This window comes from Neofelis nebulosa, chromosome 1 (genome assembly GCF_028018385.1).
Source record: "Neofelis nebulosa isolate mNeoNeb1 chromosome 1, mNeoNeb1.pri, whole genome shotgun sequence".
NCBI lineage: Eukaryota > Metazoa > Chordata > Mammalia > Carnivora > Felidae > Neofelis > Neofelis nebulosa.
Genome location: NC_080782.1, coordinates 197,408,341 through 197,428,595, shown reverse-complemented (window position 1 = coordinate 197,428,595; position 20,255 = coordinate 197,408,341). Strand labels below are relative to the sequence as shown.

The 20,255-nt window shown below is 34.8% G+C and overlaps 1 protein-coding gene and 1 long non-coding RNA gene across 3 annotated transcripts in view; both read right to left on the bottom strand.

The window, feature by feature from the left end:
- The window catches only part of LOC131484684 (uncharacterized), a 29,545-nt gene extending 26,023 nt beyond the window's left edge, over positions 1-3,522 (bottom strand). The window contains exon 1 of the long non-coding RNA XR_009248395.1: positions 2,540-3,522. This is a non-coding gene — a long non-coding RNA (uncharacterized LOC131484684). The remainder of the gene's footprint in view (positions 1-2,539) is intronic.
- Positions 1-20,255, bottom strand: part of DACH1 (dachshund family transcription factor 1) — a 436,806-nt gene that overhangs the window by 340,859 nt on the left and 75,692 nt on the right. The window lies entirely within an intron of this gene.

Sequence of the window (20,255 nt, the reverse complement as noted above, 5' to 3'; positions counted from 1 at the left end):
ATCAAAAAAATAAAATAAAAATTAAGTTGAAAAATTTGTAAAACTCCTAGCTTCCAAAGACATAACTTGTTTTCTTTTCTTTTTTTTTCATTTTTTATTGTTTATTTACTTTTGAGAAAGAGAGAGAGCAAGAGTGGGAGAGGGGCAGAGAGAGAAGGAGACACAGAATCTGAACAGAGCTCGATGAGGGGCTAGACCTCACTAACTGTGAGATCATGACCTGAGCCAAAGTCGGATGCTTAACTGACTAAGCCACCCAGGTGCTGTAACTTGTTTTCTTTATAATAAAGCTTGTTCATGATTAAAGTGTCTCTTACAATAAAAGTAATGTAAACTGCAACTTTTTCTCTACTAATTTAGGTCAAAATAATATCTCTTAAGGCACACAGTAAGATACAACAGAATTGCATGTACTTATCAAGTCCACTTTAAGACTATTTCCAGAAAATATAACTTGGAAAAAGAAAACATTTGCTCCATTACACTCCATAGAATTGTTATCCTAGGAGCAACATGGATCTAACATGTTGGGTCTAACATGCCACTCATTTATGACATAAAAGAAAGTAGATACTAGAAAGTTGGAGTTTTGTGTGATATTTTAATTTTAGCATTTCAAGTAATTTTAGAAAATAAAGTTGCTCCTATCTTTCAGCAATAGTTGGATGCCATCTGATAAAATTTAGCACCGATGTCTTTTCTTCTGTCGCATCTAACTCAAGCTTTCTTAGAGTAAACACATAGTGAAAATATAAGAATTTAATATATAAAACAAAGGGCTAAATAGTTTAAATATGTATGAAACAAGTATAAATTAGAGAAAAAGTTTTGACAGTTACATTTTGAATTTTAGAAAAAACTTGACTTCTTTCATTCACAGGTATTTGGAAAAAAACTATACATTTAACCTTATAATTTAGAAAATAGAATGCAGAAAATGACAACGCAAAACATACTTCAGATAAGGAACGTTCATTTCTCTGTGCCTCAGACTCATTGTCTGTAATAAAGAATCCGTGCAGAGTGCTATGAATACGGCCAAGACCATATTTGGAGCTCAACTGATGAAAATAACGAAATAAAACAAAAACAGTTCTATTCTATGGAGCCACTTGTTTCCTATCTTTGACTTCAGCCTTTCTTTTATTCTCTATTCCTACTTAAATCCCTGAGGTCTTCAAAACTTAGCAAAATCTTTTCCCTGTCTCTCTTTTTCCCCTTCTGGCCACCTCTTCTCAAATATATCCACCTATTTTGTTTCCACCTGTGAAAATCTCAATTTTTGAACTCACACACTGAATTACACAGACTCATTTTTCTCCCTTACTAAACTGTGAGTTTCCTAAGAACAAAAACTATTGCATGTCTGGAAACCTCCCCTCTACTTCAGTACTGTCATAGAATGGGAGTTTCACAAACGTTCTATGAATGAATGAATGAATGAATGAATGAGGATAATGGGGACCGAATGAGATGGTGTTTGTTAAAAGACTGTAAATCATAAAGCATTACATGTTCCATTCTTTTTTTAAATAAAGTTTTATTTATTTATTTGGAGAGACAGAGGAAGTAGAGGAGGGGCAGACGGAAGGAGAGAAAGAGAATCCCAAGCAAGCTCTATACAGTCAGCAAGAAGCCCTATGTGGGCTCAAACCCATGAACCATAAGATCATGACCTGAGCGGAAACCAAGAGTCTGACGCTTAACCAACTGAGCCACCCAGGCGTACCTACATGCTCCATTCTTAAACCAGCCTGGTGGAAAGGGAAAAATGCATGGAGGTTGTGATAACTAAACTGTGAAACAGCACAGGAAATAGACCAGAAATGGTAAAAAGAGAGACTTCCAGGTAAAAGGAAGTGCATAAAATAAGACAGACCTAAAAGTTAGGAAGAACTTGGCAAGTTGAACACAAAGTTACATAATAGAATTTCTTCTTTGTGCTATCCTAGCTTACATTAATATTGTATTTCAGAGGATTCTAAAACACTTAAGTTTGGATTCAATATGTTACCTCATTTATCACTGATATAAAACATATGTAAATAAAATATGGAGGATATTACAAATGATAGGGTGCAAAATAGAGAACACATCATATATTTTAGAAAATGTACTCCAAATAGAGATAATACTATTATTAATGTTAAAATATGACTAAATCCCCCAAATTTATTTATTTTTCGTATTGAAAAAAAAATTTTTTTACCTCCCTCTTACTCCTATTCTTCCTTCTGTAAAATAAAAATTCTGTTATATAAGTCAAATGACTTTCTTTGTTTTTTTTGTTTTGCTTTTCTGTTCCACTTGCTGATTAGCAAAATGTGTTTAAAAAATATTCCTTGCTCAAAATAATCAATTTATAAAAAACTTCAGTTCTATAGTACGGTTATTAATCATACAAAATTAAACATAATGATTAAGGGCGAAAAAACCATGAAACTATACTCTATACAACTAATGAATATACTTCCAGGGTACTATTATAACTATCGTTTTTCAGGATCTTGGGCTGGTAAGTTTGAAACTTGGACTGTACCTTCTTTTTTTGTTCATTAGGTTATAATAAATGCTTCAAGAACCAAGCAGGAAACATCCAGACCTTATGATGACTGATATGAACCAGCACACAGGTACCACAGAAAAGAAGCAAACTACGACTCACCTCTAGACAATTGTTGCCATGCCAATGTAGAGGCCAGAGCTTTAGGATTCTTCTATGGATTTTTGTTTAAAAATCCTATTCTAAATTTGACAACAAATTTGTATGGTTGAAAATCTCTATCTGGACTGAACAGACTGTTTCCAAGACAAGACGGCAACCTCAGTTTACTATAGCATTTCCTCAGGTTTGGGTTTTTTGTTTTTTGTTTTTTTTTCTGTTTTCTGAAATAGGTCATACAAAAAGCTTATGAACCTTTTACGTAGGTGTTCTTAAAGGTTGAACTGGATCAGATCATACCATCTTCAGAAAGTTTCAATGGCACCACACTGCTTACCAGGGCAAGTACCAGTTTCTCAACCATATACTTACTGCTCAACAAAGTTGTCCCTAACATCTTAACTACAGCATCATCCTCAAATTCTTACATTTCTGGCAAAATGGACACACTCCAACCACGTCTTTTCCTCCTATTCCCCAAAACCCATCTTAAACAACATGTCATTAGAAAGTAAATACTTTCTTATCCTTCTAATTGTTTCAGTGCCTAATTACTTGTAATGTTGGTAACATTTGTACCAAATAATGCTTTGAATTACGGTTATTAGCATAGTTACAAATCTCCCATAAAAATCATATAGACTGTCTTGTTTATCTCTGTACATCCCTTTCCCCTCAATGTGTATGAATTGGACTTAATTTCTTAGTCTCCCTCTCCTACCAAATAATCTTGGAAAATCAAAGAATGAGATATTTATTTGTGATAGTTATTACTGCCTATCTGAAATTTTCATAGTGCAAAAATATGTATTAACAGCTCATGCTATGGCTGGCTTATAGTTCTGGTAAGTGGGGGTATGGATTTGGGGGTATGGATTTGTTAACCACAGTCAAATTATTTTATCTAGTTTATTCCAAGTAAGAGAACTGCCTCTACCAAAATTACACGAAACAAAACTTTCTCAAAATCCTTCAAGCCATTTTCACAGGAAGGATCAAGAAGAAGAGACTGGAGTTGACAGTGAAAGATAAGAACAAAGATAATAAAGGTGTTGCTTCAGAAGACTAGTCAGTGGCTACACATACATACACACACGTTCACACACACGTGCACACACATGCATGCATACCTACTGACGTACATGCACATGTTCCCATGTACTTGCACAGGAAGAAGTTATGATAATAGCAGAAAGATTAGGATTAACAGATTAATCCTGAACAGATTCAGGAATAGTTAACAGATTCCTGAATCTAACAGCCAACTGTAAAAATACCTAAATTCGATTCTTAGTGATGCTTTCCTGAAAAAAAAACAAAAAAACGAAAGACAACAAAAGACCAACAGAAAATAATGCAAACCAGCTAATCACTCTCAATTTGTATTCTCATTCTAAACCCAAATTTTCAAATTAAGTCTTAGGAATGGGATTTTACATTTTCCTACAGACAAGAAAGAGCTGAGATTTATTTAGTATTGTATAAAAACAAGATCAAGACCTCTGCTTTTATTTTCCTATCAAAGGATAGACAGAGGTCCCAAAGATGTAAGATAAAAGAGTTTAAACAGTAATTATAAGAGGATTAAATTAATTCAAGAAATATCTACTGAGCTGTTATGGCTTAGATATTGTGCCAAGGTAACCAGAATACAGAGATGATAACAGACAGTACATGCCCTCCAAGTGCACACACAGCCTTTAGTAGAAAGGGCACAAGAGAATGAATGGTTACAATGGATTATAAGAGGAGTAATTGAAATTTAAATGCCTTTCTATGCTATACTTGACTCTTGCTCAGTGATTGGGCAAGGAGAGTTTCACAGAGAAAGTGTCACTGGGGCTGGCATTTAAAGAATGAATGGATGAAAATATAAAAGAAAGACACAAAACGTAGTTTAGATTATATTTAAGGATTTTTTTTTCCTTTTGAGAGGCATAAAAATGGAAACAGGATAATATTATCTCTACTGTATTTACTGAATAACATAAGGTTGGCCCTTATCCTGGATGATATAGTATAGATTCTGCAAGGTAAAGTAATAAAACCCAAAGTTAAAAAAAAGTATTAGCATGGAAGTAAGAACTTCAGGACAACAGCATAGTGGTTTTGAATTTTTCTTGAAGGTAACATGTATCTTGGCACAATATTTGGGTTTATAATGGTGATATCAGGTATCTTAATGAATAAATAGCTTGTTATACGTAAAAACTATCTTTGTCCAATCTCTTATGTTTAAGATGTTTTTGACTACTAGAACTTCACTTTGTAGGCCAGACAGCACCTGCCCCATTTAAGTGCTCAATAAACAGTGTTCCAAGAAGTCAGTGCATAAAAAATGAATAAATGGTTAAATGTAGCCCCAGAATAAAGGTGGAACAAATATGGCACTCATGTAAGAGAGAGAAAGTAGGAAATTTTAAGGCCAGAATGTTGTCAGGAGTTTCATTTTTTTAGTTCTGAATTGGTGCACAAAATGGTGTATGTTCTTTTATGTTCATGTGATTTATACCCATTCTTATAAGAAAATAGAGCATATTTGGTTTAACTAACCTGTCACTTTTCACTCCTTTCAAACTATTTAGAATCTTTTGAATTCAATCACTGCAATTATACCAATTCTCTTAGAAGTCCACTGCCGCTTCTACTCTTTTCTCCATATATTTGAATTCATCTAGACATGCTCATTAGCCAAAGAAAGTTTTGTCATTACGGAGTACTAGAAACAGAGATAAATCCCCTGCAGATTTTCTGATCCATTTCTTGACCTATTTAAAAAAATAATCAGGTTCCTTAGCCTTCATCATAGAGAATTTCTACCATAATAAAATGTGCTGATGAAGAGAATAGCCACTTGCTGAATTATCTAGACCTGTCCTAAGATTTCAGCTATGTATAGATCCTAACTGACAATTTTTCAAGTAGAAGTGACAATAAATAGAAAAAGAATAAACTCTAAGAAGCATTTATGAAAACACATAATGGGATTCAAGGGATATAAAATATGCTAACAGAGTGCTTTGAACTGTCTAAAAAATGTACTTTATTCCTTATTTCCAATTTTGACAGTTCTAAAATATGAGAATATTCTGAACAAAAAATTAATAAGGATACATTAGCTCTTGAATTCTCAAAATTAAACATATATAATGGTCCTTAAAATTATTAAGAAATCCTATAATGTCTTTGTAACTTTCTTCCATTTTATTTTTCACTGATTAGGAAGAACAAAATTATGGGAGTATGTCTCTCTATGTCATCTGCCAGTGAACCATTCAGTGAAAAAAAAAATCCTCTTAGCACTCAAACGTGATTGCTGTAAACATTTAAAAATCACCATCCTGAAACTAACCCAAAAAAGTGCCCCATGTTCAAATGTATATTATGCATTTAAATTAGTTTTTAGAAGGTTCTCTTTACATTGCTAACCAGTTTGAAGATAATAAAGCAAGACATAGGCTTCCTGATGCTGTTTTTAATGACAATCATATCTGTCTTATAATGTTAATGTGTTCTAAAGCCGTGTGTACTCTTGTATCAAGGAGATGTTTTCACTTCATGTATTGGATCACTGCTTTTCAATATAGTTGAAAAGATTCTGTTGACTGGGTTCAGCTCATTGCACAAAGCCTGAAAGGCCCAGTGATTACTAATGGGAGAGTATGGTCAGAGCTAAAATCCTTAATCCCAACCTCAAGAAAGGTGTCTTCACGTTTTCTGCTTAGCATCTTTCTACTATTCACCTACTTAGCTTTCTAACTTTTCCATTCTCTCTTGCTCTGTTCTCAGGCAACTAATCCCATGCTATTTCTACCAATGAATCTTTCCACTGTCTACCCAACGATCCATCAGAAAACCCCACTTTTATCCCTAGACAAGATGGGCCCTCTCTCAGCTCACTTGCAAACAAGTAGCAGAGATCAGACCATTCAGAGAGTGGCATGAGGGGAGACATTGTTGAATAATGGCTTAGAACAGGGCAGGTGAGAATATAAGGAGGTTACAGGAGAAGGGAAAAAAAGAAGAGAAGGAACACAGCTGATGCATGAGAAAGTTAAGAAGTCAGCAGAAAGCCTAACATACCAAGGTCTAGAAGTAAGCAATAGGATAAAATAAGATCTTGCCAAATAGAATTTTTTACTTGAGTAATCCATTTGAGTAGAATAACAAGCTGTACTTTTCAAACAACACAATTAGTTTATGTATATGTGCATAAAAACATTTAACTCTCAAACAATAAACAAGCATTATTGTGAATGTAGATCAGTATAGTTTCCGTGTTGAAGATGCTTTGCAATTGAAAATGTTACGTAGATGCTGTAATTGCCTTGCGTCCCATCGTGACGAGAAACACAGAAAGTGGAAGTAGACATGGCAAGTACAGCCTCAAAGCCAGTTAAGGGGAAGTATACTTTGTCAGATGAGAAGAAAATTAAAATATTCTTTTCAGTAGTAATGATTTAAGCATATCGCTTGTACACTCAGGAAGTCAAAATAGAAAGTTAAAAGGTTAATAAAATTAGATCTTTATAACTTAACTGAAAATGGCATATATGTCAATGCTTAGTACTAACTCCAGAAATAACCTTGACTACACATTTTAATCACATATGCAGACGGACTTACAGAGAACTTTTCAGAATGGCTAAGAAAGGACACAGATTAATGCTATTGTGGGGGGGGGGGTCGTTTACTGGTTATTATTAAGTCTAACCTCTTTGCCCTAAGGACTGAGCCTTTTATATTTAGAACTGGATATTTTATAAATTGGGTTACATAAAGCTTCTATAAGATTTTTAGGGGGAAAAACATTAAGCTTTTCTATTGTTTCTTCTTCTTTTTGTTAATTGTGCACAGTAAATTGACAATACTTATTTAAACACATTTTTTTTTTAAAAAAAAATCTGACCCTTTTCTTCCTGGACCAAGGAATTTTCTCCGTCACAGAGTAATAGAGCTTGAAAACTTCAGCATCAGCAGGGAAGGCAGGCACTCCTTAGCCAGCCACTGTGAGAGAGAGAAAATGCAATTAAGGCTCCCACCAGGGAGAGAGAACTAAACAAAACCTGCGTCTTCACACAAGAGCCTTTTTCTTCAATGCAAACTACAAGGCCTCAAATCTTGTTGGTGAGATGCTAGCATTTAGGACAACACACTTTCAGATTTTCTCACAGCAGATCAAAGTAAATAATGCAAGGGCAGCAAACAAAAGAGAAAACTCCAGTGTGCTTACATTAAAAAGAGATTACAGGGGACTTACAAGTGATTGAAGGAATAGATGACATTTTTAAAAACATAAAACTAAGATCTTTAAGTACAGCTGGCAAATAAAGTCTAGTTGGGTTACTTTACTGAGAGTGACAAACCACAAGTGACTTACCACCATGAAATTAAAAAAGGGTAATTTTACTTTATCCTAGTATTTTCTACATCTAAAGTTATACATATTCCTGTTCTTCTCTTCCTGGGTTTTAGAATGTTCAAAGCCTAGAGTCATGACAACTGATAAAGGGAGGCATTAAAGTCATGAGCCTCCTCAAATCAATGCCACAGAATATGCACAGCACTCTGTGGACTGGAGATGTAGAATCACTCTGCTTCCCTCTTCCTCCCGAGGACAGTAATCAGTCATAAAAGCAGCTCTCCTCGTTCATATCAAGCCAACAGCTGGAAACTCTTCTGCAATGTTAAATTTAACACGAACCCCTTACCAGGCACTGAACTTAGTCTTGTGGGTCTGTTCTACAGTCTTAAAGTGAGTACTCCGAGATCATAACGTATCCTTGATTTTTGTGTAAAAGTCTCATTGACTTTGGTGCAACTCTATAAAGGAAGCAAGGATAGAATATCATCTTTTAATGCCAAATTTACTACAGTTGAACAAAAGGAACGGAAATCTGGGAGGCCCATGTCAATAAACAAAAGATAAATGTTTGAGAGACTTAATAACTGAAACAGGCTTCAAATAGGATTTTTTTGAACTTTTTTTTGAAACGCAGTAATAGAGTGGTGTCTTGAACTTAGCGATACTTAAACAAGCATTTATATAGTTTGTATGATGCGTATATCATACATAGTACACACACACATATACTACATACTATATTATATTCCACACATTATATATAATATAGTATGTATTAGTATAATGTGTGTATATATGTATATATATCCATATATATATGTATACACACACACACACACACACACACACACACATATATATATATATATATATATATATATATATATGGAGAAGTATCATATATATAGTATTCATAGTAACTGCAATTGTACTTTGGCAGAAGTTTAAATACAAAGCCACTAAAGCTTGCCAAAACAATTCACTGACATAATAAATGACAGAATCAAAGAGACAGCATGGAGGAAAGACACCAGGACTTAGCATCTATAGATGTGAGATCTAGTCCAGGTTTTACCATGTTACCTCTTCTGAGAATCAATTTGATAATCAATCTATAAAACAAGGTTGGATTAGAGACACTTGAATATTCCTTCCAATTGACACATTCTGTCAATCTACATGACTCCTATAACCAGCTGCTGAGTCACATCTGTGACATTGTATGGGTATGTGTGTGTCTACATCTATATCTATCTATCTATCTATCTATCTAGATAGATAGATAGATATAGATAGATAGATATAGGTATAGAGATAGATACATATATAGATATAGAGATATCGATAGATATATATATAGATAGATAGATATGTATATATATACATATATAGATAGATATAGACACATACATATACATTCATCCATATATATATAACTTGAATCAAAGAATTTAGTATCAAGGTGATAATTTCCAAATCTAAAAATCACACATGTAAAGAAATATCTTTATACTTTCTTTCATAGCATATTTTACTAAGCACGCGCACACACACACACACACACACCACCATATTTTCCACCTCATATCTGCTTGTAAGATATATTGTTACTTTTAACATTAGAAAGGCTACTTTTGAAGAAATCAAGGACATTTGGACATGAGCTAATATATTGTAATAGGAATAATGAACCTAAGCTGAATTTTTTTTCACATGTCATAATTGGAGAAGCATTAAGACACATTTTCATAAAAACTAAAATACAACTTGTGTTTCCAAACCCCTATAAACACCCATCTTCAGCAATATTAAAATGATTTTAAATGTTTCTATCACAGATTTACTTTCGTTTCACTAAAATGCATTTAGGGAAATTTATTCTCCAGAAAGCAAATCAACATTAATAAATATGATACTCAGCTCTGTTTTAATTGCATGAATGGAAGAAAAGAAATATTATGTATTACTTATTAAAATTCTTTCTTCAGAAAACAGACTGGAAAACAATCAGGCTGTATTCAGTTCACAGACTTTTTTTTCCCCACATGGATAAAGTAAGCAAAGTTAAATTCTCAGTGCTTCATATACACATTTACCCGTAAAATTATTTAATCTGTTTACTTTGTAAAATATATGATGTTATTCTGTTTTGAGAATAATGCATTTAATTTAGGAAGAAACTACAAGGTGTAATATGAAAACTGGAAAGTGCAAAAAGCAGTATTAAACTGTCAATCACTGCTGATCTTGCAGAGTTCATTATTTAACTGAATATGAAGATTAGACACCCTACATTATGCATATCAATTTAAATATAAGAAACAAATTTAATCCTAAATTGGAAAAGTGCATAAGGATTTGCCTGAACTGATGAAACTTGATTTATTTCATGTAGAGTACTACTTCTGAGTCAATCACATGTGTGCATGTAAGTCAACATATACATATCAAAAGTTTCACATGTAAAAATTTAGATATTTAGCTTACCTTTTTCTGTGCCATGCACCCACAGCTCTAACAGTATATTATAAAAATTAACATTAAATTAGAAGGAGGGGAGCAGCTGTTGCAGACTAACGCCAAAGGGCATTTTAACCCATTAGTGGAGTTCTCTCTGACATATAGAAGCATGTATATGTGAGTGATTGTTGTAGGATAAGCCTGGGAAACATGTAAATTGCATTTCCTCATGGCAAATTGCAACTGAATTAGAATATTGGGCAGACGTAAACAATGCAATCAAATTCTGGCTTTTTATTGAGCTTCTATTTGACTTTGTATTCATTTGAAACAACAACAACAAAAAAATTGTGTTTCTCAGGGTCTGTGACATTGCAGGCCATGAGAGATTCAATGTCACTGCCGGCATACAAATTTATTAGTCTATAAAATTTGACATTCTCTTATTTATTCACAGAAAGGACAAATAAGATATTTTTTCATACTTACCAGAAATATCTGGGAGTGTTTATATGCCGCTCCATCTGGAGGATGCAAATAGTCAGAACTGCTTTACAATTCAGTAGGCAAAAGCCTGCTGAAGGATAACAAATGACTTCATGGTGGAGCTCCTATTGAAATTCTTTCAGTATGTGATATTAAAAACAACTGAACAAACAGAGATAAGGGACAAATAGGATTTGAAACAGACTTTTTTTTTTCTTACAGTGCAAAAGAAAAACAAATGAAGTCTCTAGTTGAACCTATATATACCTTTTAGTGATTTCACTGCATGGATTTGCTTAATGCGTGAAAGTTTTTATCTGAAGCATCTTTAAATGTCCCACTAAAACCAATGGGACCAATTCTAAAATGCCTCCTTTGGACCAACAAATGCAATTTTGAGGCTTGAAGGAAAAAAGAGGAGTCATCATAACTCTTTTTGATGACCCCGTTTACAGGTTTACTCTTTGATATTTGGCATAATGCATGGATGTGGGGGTTTAATAAATTTTTGGCGATTAGGATACTGTATTTAAGGAAGATGTTTTTTCTTTATTACCTGGTAGGCAAGGCTAAAAGCAAAAATTACAGTTAAATACTATGAGAATGAGAAGCTTATAATGAAAGCTACCAAAAAGAGTAACTGGAAAATGTATTTCATTCAGTTCAGTCTCTCTTTTGTGGAAGAAGTTCTACAAGTACTGGCTTTGCAACTCAAACTAACGTTAGTAACTTTCAGGTGATCAGGGAAGTTAAACTCTAAGAAACAAGAAAAGCATTACTTTGCGATGATTATTTTTATTTCTTGCTTTGAAGGGAAGATGAAAGGCTATTTAGTTGCTACTTAGCTAGGTGTTCTTGTTTTATTCTATGGCCAGATCAAAGCAACTATCTCTAAATTTACAAAACAGTTCCTAGAACCCCCGGTAATTGAAGTACAGGCTAAGTGATCTGCATCAACAGCATATGAACATAGAATCCACCACACAAAATTCATATTATTAGGTCTTCAAATGACTCATTATTTCACCTAAAAATAAGCAAAAACCAAATAGCTGACTGGAATGCTGACATGACAATGTGTTCCAGGTCTTCTTAACATAGCATATATGTGAGTTAATATCTAATGGCCATAATTAGCTTGAGCATTTTATATGACCATCCTTTAGTCTGATCTAGGTTACAATTTAGGGCTGACTTTCAATGCTTATATATAAAAGCAAGCCATGTGCGATCAGTTGTCCTAATATAACCCATTTGCTATTTTGGATATCTAACAATGCTTTATGTTAGATGAATTCACTTTACCTCCTTTGCCAGCACTGAGCCATTATTTTTTTAGTAATTTATTACATAAATGCAGTGTGGAACTTTTCTTAAAAGTAGTAACATTGCAAGTGAATTCAAATTTAAATGGGTATATAACTATTTCAATGAGCAATGAAATTTCATCAAAACCATCACTGCCCAACCATAACTCAAGTATGTAGAGAAGCAGATAGCTCCAATACAATTTGTTCATTTCACATATTCAACAACCAAGTCTGGGTCATGGTTGTAAAGTCTAGCTCTAGCTACTACCTTCTTCCCAAACGACCTCAACTCAAAGACAGTTTGCCTTTTCTCTCTCCAGTAATATTCTTCAATTCTATTACTCACTTGGCACAGGGCTGTGTCTGCCCTTATAATCCCTCTTGTGTTTTTATTCTCAATTATTTCTCTTTGTTTCTTATCCTATAGGTCTTGCTTCCTTACCAGATTATACTATTGGAACAACCCTCTTCACGTTTCATATACAACCCAGCAACTTACTATAAATTCTGTGCCCAGGAAATCTCCCCAAATAAGTGACATATTATATTCAGCTCCGGTTTCCAAAACTTGATCTAAATAGAAATAATTAAGTACAATCAGAACAAAGATTACTGTGGACTTAAAAGAAACATAGCTTCTAAAACAAGTGTTTGGTAAAGATACACACACAGATGACACACGCACCTGAAACACAGGCAATGGAAAAAAACCCCAGTAGGAATTATCAATTACTCTTCATATTATCCTGAAAATGGTGACTAATCACTTTCTGTTTCCTTAAAGGTAAATGATACTTTTACTTTTGATATTAGAGAATAAGTCCTGAAAGTATTTTATATACAATATATGTTAAACAAAGAATATTGCAGAGCCCACTCTGTAAAAATTTTAAATTGAGATGTTCAAGAATTCAGACTGATGAGAGGTTTACATGTTTTAGCCCACAGTCACCTTATGTCCAATATTACTCACTATGAAATAAAAACATAGGAGTATGCCACTGCCAGGAGGCAAATACTCTTAGTGGTGGTTGGCCATCATTCTACTTCATCTAACCCTCATATTATTGAGACACTAAGTTCTTAGTTCTCAGTGTCGCCACGCCACATTCAACTGTGAGGAAATGTTAATGTCAGATAACTAGAACCAGGAGAGCTTGCATTAATGATACCTGACTCTTCATGAAAAGGGGGAAAACAGAATGACAGGAAGAGGTAAACAACAAAATGAAATAATCTGAAAGCTACAAATACTATATTCCTCAGATTGCGACACTGAAGGCCCCTCTCTTGGAACATCTTTTAGCCTTTGTGCATATCACCTTTAATTAAGGAAATATCAAACGTATTAAGGAAAATACACATTTTAAAGTTTAACTGAAATGGTGAGGGTCATAGAGAACCATGGTAAACTTGTGGGGCTCCTGAGTGGCTCAGATGGTTAAGCGTCCAACTCTTGATCTTGGCTAAGGTCATAATCTCACAGTTCATGGCATCGAGCCCCACGTCGGGCTCTGCACTGACAGTGGGGTGCCTCCTTGGGATTTTCTCTCTCCCTCTCTCTCTCTGTTCCTCTCCCCAGCTTGCACTCTCTCTGTCTCTTTCAAAATACATAAATAAACTTAAAAAAAAAGAAAGAAAAAGTACTGATACGCTTGTTCCAAAAGTAGTGTTATGGTTCAGCAAAAAATAGAATACAGAGAAAAATTAGTTAACAGTTTTACTTAAATGTTTATAATTCTCCATATCTGGAAGTTGAACTTTTAGGATGGATGCCCTTACAACACCTGTTTATTGATAACCTGAACTATTACTTTCATTCAAAAGCTGACCGACTAAATCTTTAAGACTCAAGGAAAAAAAACATGATAGAAGACTTTTCAAAGACTCTCAAAGTGAAGAGAGAATCTGAATTAACTTTGCAATCCAAAGACACCCAAGATGAAACATTTCCCATCTCAGCTTCCCTCCATCCAAATCCTTGCTCATCCTTATCCCTTGCCCCTGACTAAAAGGCAAAAAGGAAACAAATTAATCACCTGAGCATTTATTTTCATTTACTTCTCAACCCCGTGAAATCTTATCTTAAGTCAGAAAACTAGAACTCAGAAAATTTAACTAACTTGACTGAAGCCACCCCAGGTACACATAGCTCATGAACAAGAGGTGTGGAGCTGGCACCCAGATCATTCTTCCCAGCTTAAAACCTCTTCATTTCCATTACCAATATAAAATATTTTGGAGACTTTATTTTGAGGGAGGCTTTTCTGTAAGTGCTTAACATACTCTAACTCAGTCTTTGTCATAATTTGTAAGATAGGTCAAATTATCAATCCCGTTTTTAGCAGATAAAGAAACAAAGGGTTAGAGAAGTTAAGTGACTTCCCCCAAGTCCCAGAGCTAATCAGTGGCAAAGGTAGAATATTAGCCCAGGCCGTCTAAGCCCATGCTCTGCATGTACTCATCTCATAGTTAGAAAACAGAGACTCAGGAAGGTAGCCTGTGCAAACAGAGGTTCCATGACCTGGATTCCCTTAGGCCTTCAAACTCCCTGTTGCTGTTCCACTGTCCCAAGAGCACGGTTATACGTACTTCCATAAAAGGGGGTCTTGAACGGGCCAGGATTCACCACAAATAGCACATTGACATGGTATCCCTATTTGAAGATGGTCTGCCATTTTTGCATAGATTTACCTACCTACAGATCTCCTTTAAAAATAGAAACAGCCACCTGGGTGGCTCAGTCACTTAGGCACCCAACTTCAGCTCAGGTCATGATCTCACGGTTCCTGAGTTCTAGCCCCACATTGGGCTCTCTGCTCTCAGCTCAGAGCCCACTTCAGATCCTCTCCATGCCTCTCCCCCACTCCCACACATTCTTGCACATTCTCTCCCTAAACAACAAACATTAAAAAATAGCAATGAACAACAACTTTTAAAAGGCGAATATAGGCACAATTTCTTATATGAATTTTTGAAATCTTGAACTGACACTCAAGTACTAAACTCTTAAGTTTCATATCATTTTAACTGACACATAAAAACAGAAAACAAAAAACTTAATCCCCTTTAAAGGGGAACCACATTTTATAAAGACTTTTCCCAGGTAATCTAACCATATTTCCAATCTTCCTAGCAAATAAAATATTTAGAATATAATGTTTTTAAACCATAGCCAAACTATAAAAAGGAAATTACACTGAATCAAAAAAACATTCCTTGAATTCCTAGGTAATTAATATAACATTTTTTATTTTATTTTATTTATTTATTTATTTTTTTTGCTTAGTAATACAAATAAGAGATGAAATGAGATAATACCACTATTCCCAGCAAAGCCTGTTTCTTACTTGGAAGCACATGTCTAGCTTGGCTTCTCTACTTACCAAAAAAAAATGATCAGCACATAAAGGAATGAGGTCTTTTAAGCTAAAGACATGATACTAATGGGCCTCAAGTACTTAAAGAATGCTGTAAAGATAGCAGTGAATTCCCATTTCTAACTTAACAACTTCATTTCTTAATGCTTCTCCCAAATCCTATACCATCCTGACAGAGCTTCCTGATATTCCCACATTGTACCACGTTTATTTTCTTGACTCCTTGTTCTTATTTGCCTTCTTCTTACATGTCAGAACCCATTCAACTCCCAGCTCCTCTCTAAGGACTTCCATATCTCCTAGGCAGAGCTGGTAACTCTTTGTCCATAATGCCACTGTATTCTCATTTTACAATGAAATCATTTATTCAGAGTCAAATTCCTCTAACGAAAGGAACCAGCAGTCACCTCTATGTGTCAGTAAAATGCCTAACATAAGGCAATTAACGGTCCAGGGCAGAATACGCTACTAACAAAAACCGAAGACCAAACAAATCAGATTTTGGAATCAGCCAAATATACATTCCAAACCTTCTATGACTTATACAACCTTGATCAAGATACTTAACCTCTTCAAACTTCAATTTTGCAACTCAACTATGGGGACTATAATATCTTTCCTACAAGACTGTTAGAAAGATCGAATAAAAATATGTTCACAGCCTTGCATAGCAGCTAGTATGTATAAAGTGCCTGTGTGATGGAGAGTTATTAGAATGAATAACTTAGAGCAAGAAGAAATTAAGTTAAACATTAAGAAACTATTTCTAGGGGCGCCTGGGTGGCTCAGTCGGTTAAGCCTCCGACTTCAGCTCAGGTCACGATCTCACGGTCTGTGAGTTCGAGCCCCGCGTCGGGCTCTGGGCTGATGGCTCAGAGCCTGGAGCCTGCTTCCGATTCTGTGTCTCCCTCTCTCTCTGCCCCTCCCCCGTTCATGCTCTGTCTCTCTCTGTCTCAAAAATAAACGTTAAAAAAAAAAAAAATAAAAAAAAAAAATAAAAAAGAAACTATTTCTTAAGAAGGTTATTAGGAACATTCCAAGCAAAGCTGTAGACTTTTGTTTTCCCAGGAGTTTTGAGACAGGAGTAAGCAACTCTTTCTCTGGAATGCCTTAGATTATTGGACAAGACAATTTCAGGAAATCCCTTTTTGCTTTTAGATTTTATAATCATCAACCTTCCTAATTCTCCAAGTGACTTCAAAATTGTTTCAATTACTTGAGTACTGTTACTCTCTTCATGCAAAAGGAGCTGGGATAGCATTTCTTGTCTTTTTGTATCTGAATACAGTAAAGAAAAACTAAAGAATACCACTTTCTTTCCATTGATAAACATAGTTAATGGAATTATTCATTCTATATCAGAACTGTAAGCAGGTAAAACTACCTATGGCTATTGTAAAAATCATATTTACTTTTTTCCCCTTTCAATAACATATATTGAAATACTATAATGATATAATATTATGTTATCACTTTTACAAATTTGGCTGTGACAAAGATTTAAAATACTAACAAATTTTCAGTATCAGTAATTCCCACTGGAAATACCGTAACATGTTTCAGTCTAATGATTTAAGGTTACAAACATTCCTTCCAGAATTATTTCCAACATCTCACAAGCCATATTCATTGTAAAAAGTGAGCCACTTAACAGGTAAACACACAGGAAATGTTATATTTCAAACTAATCACAAGGACTATGACAAATTAGGAAATCACATGGAGACATTACACACTTTGTCTAGAGGACAAGTAATACATTGTACTAAATGTAAGCTGGATGGTTCATATAAACATATTCTATTAGAAAATTCAGCATTAGGGGCGCCTGGGTGGCGCAGTCGGTTAAGCGTCCGACTTCAGCCAGGTCACGATCTCGCGGTCCGTGAGTTCGAGCCCTGCGTCAGGCTCTGGGCTGACGGCTCTGAGCCTGGAGGCTGTTTCCGATTCTGTGTCTCCCTCTCTCTCTCTGCCCCTCCCCCGTTCATGCTCTGTCTCTCTCTGTCCCAAAAATAAATAAAAAACGTTGAAAAAAAATTAAAAAAAAAAAAAAGAAAATTCAGCATTAAACTTTGCCTTGTGGGAAGATATTTTATTTTCCCAAGGAAATTAAGGATATTTAGAGACTGGAAACTGGCGTATCCTATTGATCCTCTTTGCTAACTATGATACCTAGTAAAAGAAATTTATGGTGAAAGGAGAAACTAGCTATTATTTTCCTCCTGGAAAGAAAAAGGAAAATTTTTTTCCTTTTGTTTCCAAACATACAAAGCTCAGATAAATCTAAACTAATATAATCCTCTCACATGTATGAATAGTTCTAATATTGTGGATGTCAATGATCTCCTTTCTCACTTTCTTATCTCATATATAATCATTCTACTAATTATAGTAAAAATCTTTACTTGACTATTGTCATTATGGAGCCATCGTATACTTGTGTTCACCCAAAACTGCTTTAATACATACATACATGTGTACACAGACACACACACACACACACTTTAGCTTTGGGGTGTTTTAGTTCAAAGATTACTAACAAATATCCCAATTTCACCCTGAAGGATTTTGACAAGAAAATGTGGTATTTTGAGGTGATAATGTCACCTGAAGAGAAAAAGAAAATAAAAAAACTAAGCTGAAGATTAGAAATTTAATCCCAATAAAACTTAAAACACTTCATGGTAAAATGACACTCTTAGGATAATTCTAGATGCCTTCCACCAACCAGCACATCGCCTGAACTGGCTCAGTCCTTAAAGGGTCAAAATTTATTATCATTTCAGTTCATCTAATAAGTAATGTTTTTGCCGAACAAAACCAATTCCCAATAAATTCTCACTGTATTTGTGTGCTCTGATTTGATTTAGAGGCCTATGGGGAGACACCATTTGGTAGCACAGGAACACAGAGGGGTAGGTGTTGCTGGGGAGAAGTAGGGCTCATGTGCCAGAAGTGTTATTGTGTCAGGTTGATTTATTGAGTGAGCTTCACTTCACCGAATGTTCCGAGATATTTATTTCCCTAAAGGCTCTGCAAAGATATGAACAGACCCGCATCCACAGATGTCATCATTGCTCATTTTACCGAGTCATGAAATTTTCTCAACTGCAATTTGTCCATCTAAAATTGCTGTAACAGAGCAATGTCAATAGTAGCATCCTACTCGGGCACCACCTTCTATATAAGGCTCTGTTGCCAAATTCAGTACTTCTGTGCAACTTCATGGTAATTAAAGTGACAGAACAGCTTCACTGTGATTTCAAAAGAGTTTTTCAGAGAAGTTATTCCAATTTGTAAACTCCACTTTGAGTCCTCAGATAAAGCAAAACCTTTAAGGGGAACTGAACAGGAATACCTAAACACAGAATCGTTTATCCTTGTCAAAATTAAAATAAAAATAGATGTAGAGAAAAGTAAGGAAAGAAAGCAGACGGTGTGTCACGAAACCCAAAACTTCAAAGATGGCACCTTTTTGAAAGCCGCCCTTAAATTTAGTGTCTTATTCTGGGGGTCTAGACTCATCGGTTTTATTTTTCCCCTCTCCGTTATCAAGCAAATGAACCACAAAAGTTGATTTTAAAAGGACGTTGCTAGATATACATCCCTTGCCTATAACTTTTATTCAAAAACACTTGCGTAAACGTATGAAAGAGTTCTTAAGGCGCATTCATAATGCTAAAACATTATAACTTGAGTGTTTTCGATGACTTTGTCTAAAATCTTCTTCAGCACCTAATAGAATATCAATGTCTGTGTTAAATAAAAACTGCATGCTTGTGTTGTGTGTCAGAATTTTCGGGTTTATTTAAATATGTTAATATTTCTCATTATGCCATTAACAATAACCTTCATCCATTTGTGAAAAACATTTTGCCAAGCATGCACATAAAAAATTAGCAAGTGAAGCAAAATCACCTTAATTTGCTTTGGACCAGCAAATAACCAACTAATTTGCAGAAATCCCTGCCAAGCACTCATATTAAATGCTTCATGCTTATTTTATGACCTCTGCTGCTCTTCTCCTTCCCGGCCCCTGAATCATATGATCATTAACATATTGCAAGGTCTGAAACTTTATTTTTTACATTCTTTAATTAATGCCTGTTTATAGAAGGCCATAGGACTTCAGATCCAGTTAATGAAACTTCGCTCCCCTAGGCCCCTAGAGCCCAATAGAGAGCTCTCTCCTCTGTTGTTTTAGTAGCTTTTTTCCAACTGTTTGTTTATACACACTTAATTGATCTCTTTAGTCCCAGAAGCATTCCAGAGACACAACCTGTTTTGAGGCAAGCTAAAGTTTTCCCCCTTCCTTTATAAAAGCCTTGAATGCCCAAGGTTATCAGTTTTAATTTGAAAGTTGAAGATTCAGCTTTATTTACACTGTCTAAAAGTAAAAACTGATACAGGCCCCGAAGTGTTTATTTTTACATTCGTATATAGCAGAGGGGATCACAAGTGCATACTGTATATAATTATTTTGATGTAGAACTAAGTAATTACTAAATGCTGCTATGTCTTATTTTATGGCATTGAATAAACGCAGCCTTTATAACAAGTTGAAAATAAAAACAAATCAGGCTGCCAATGCA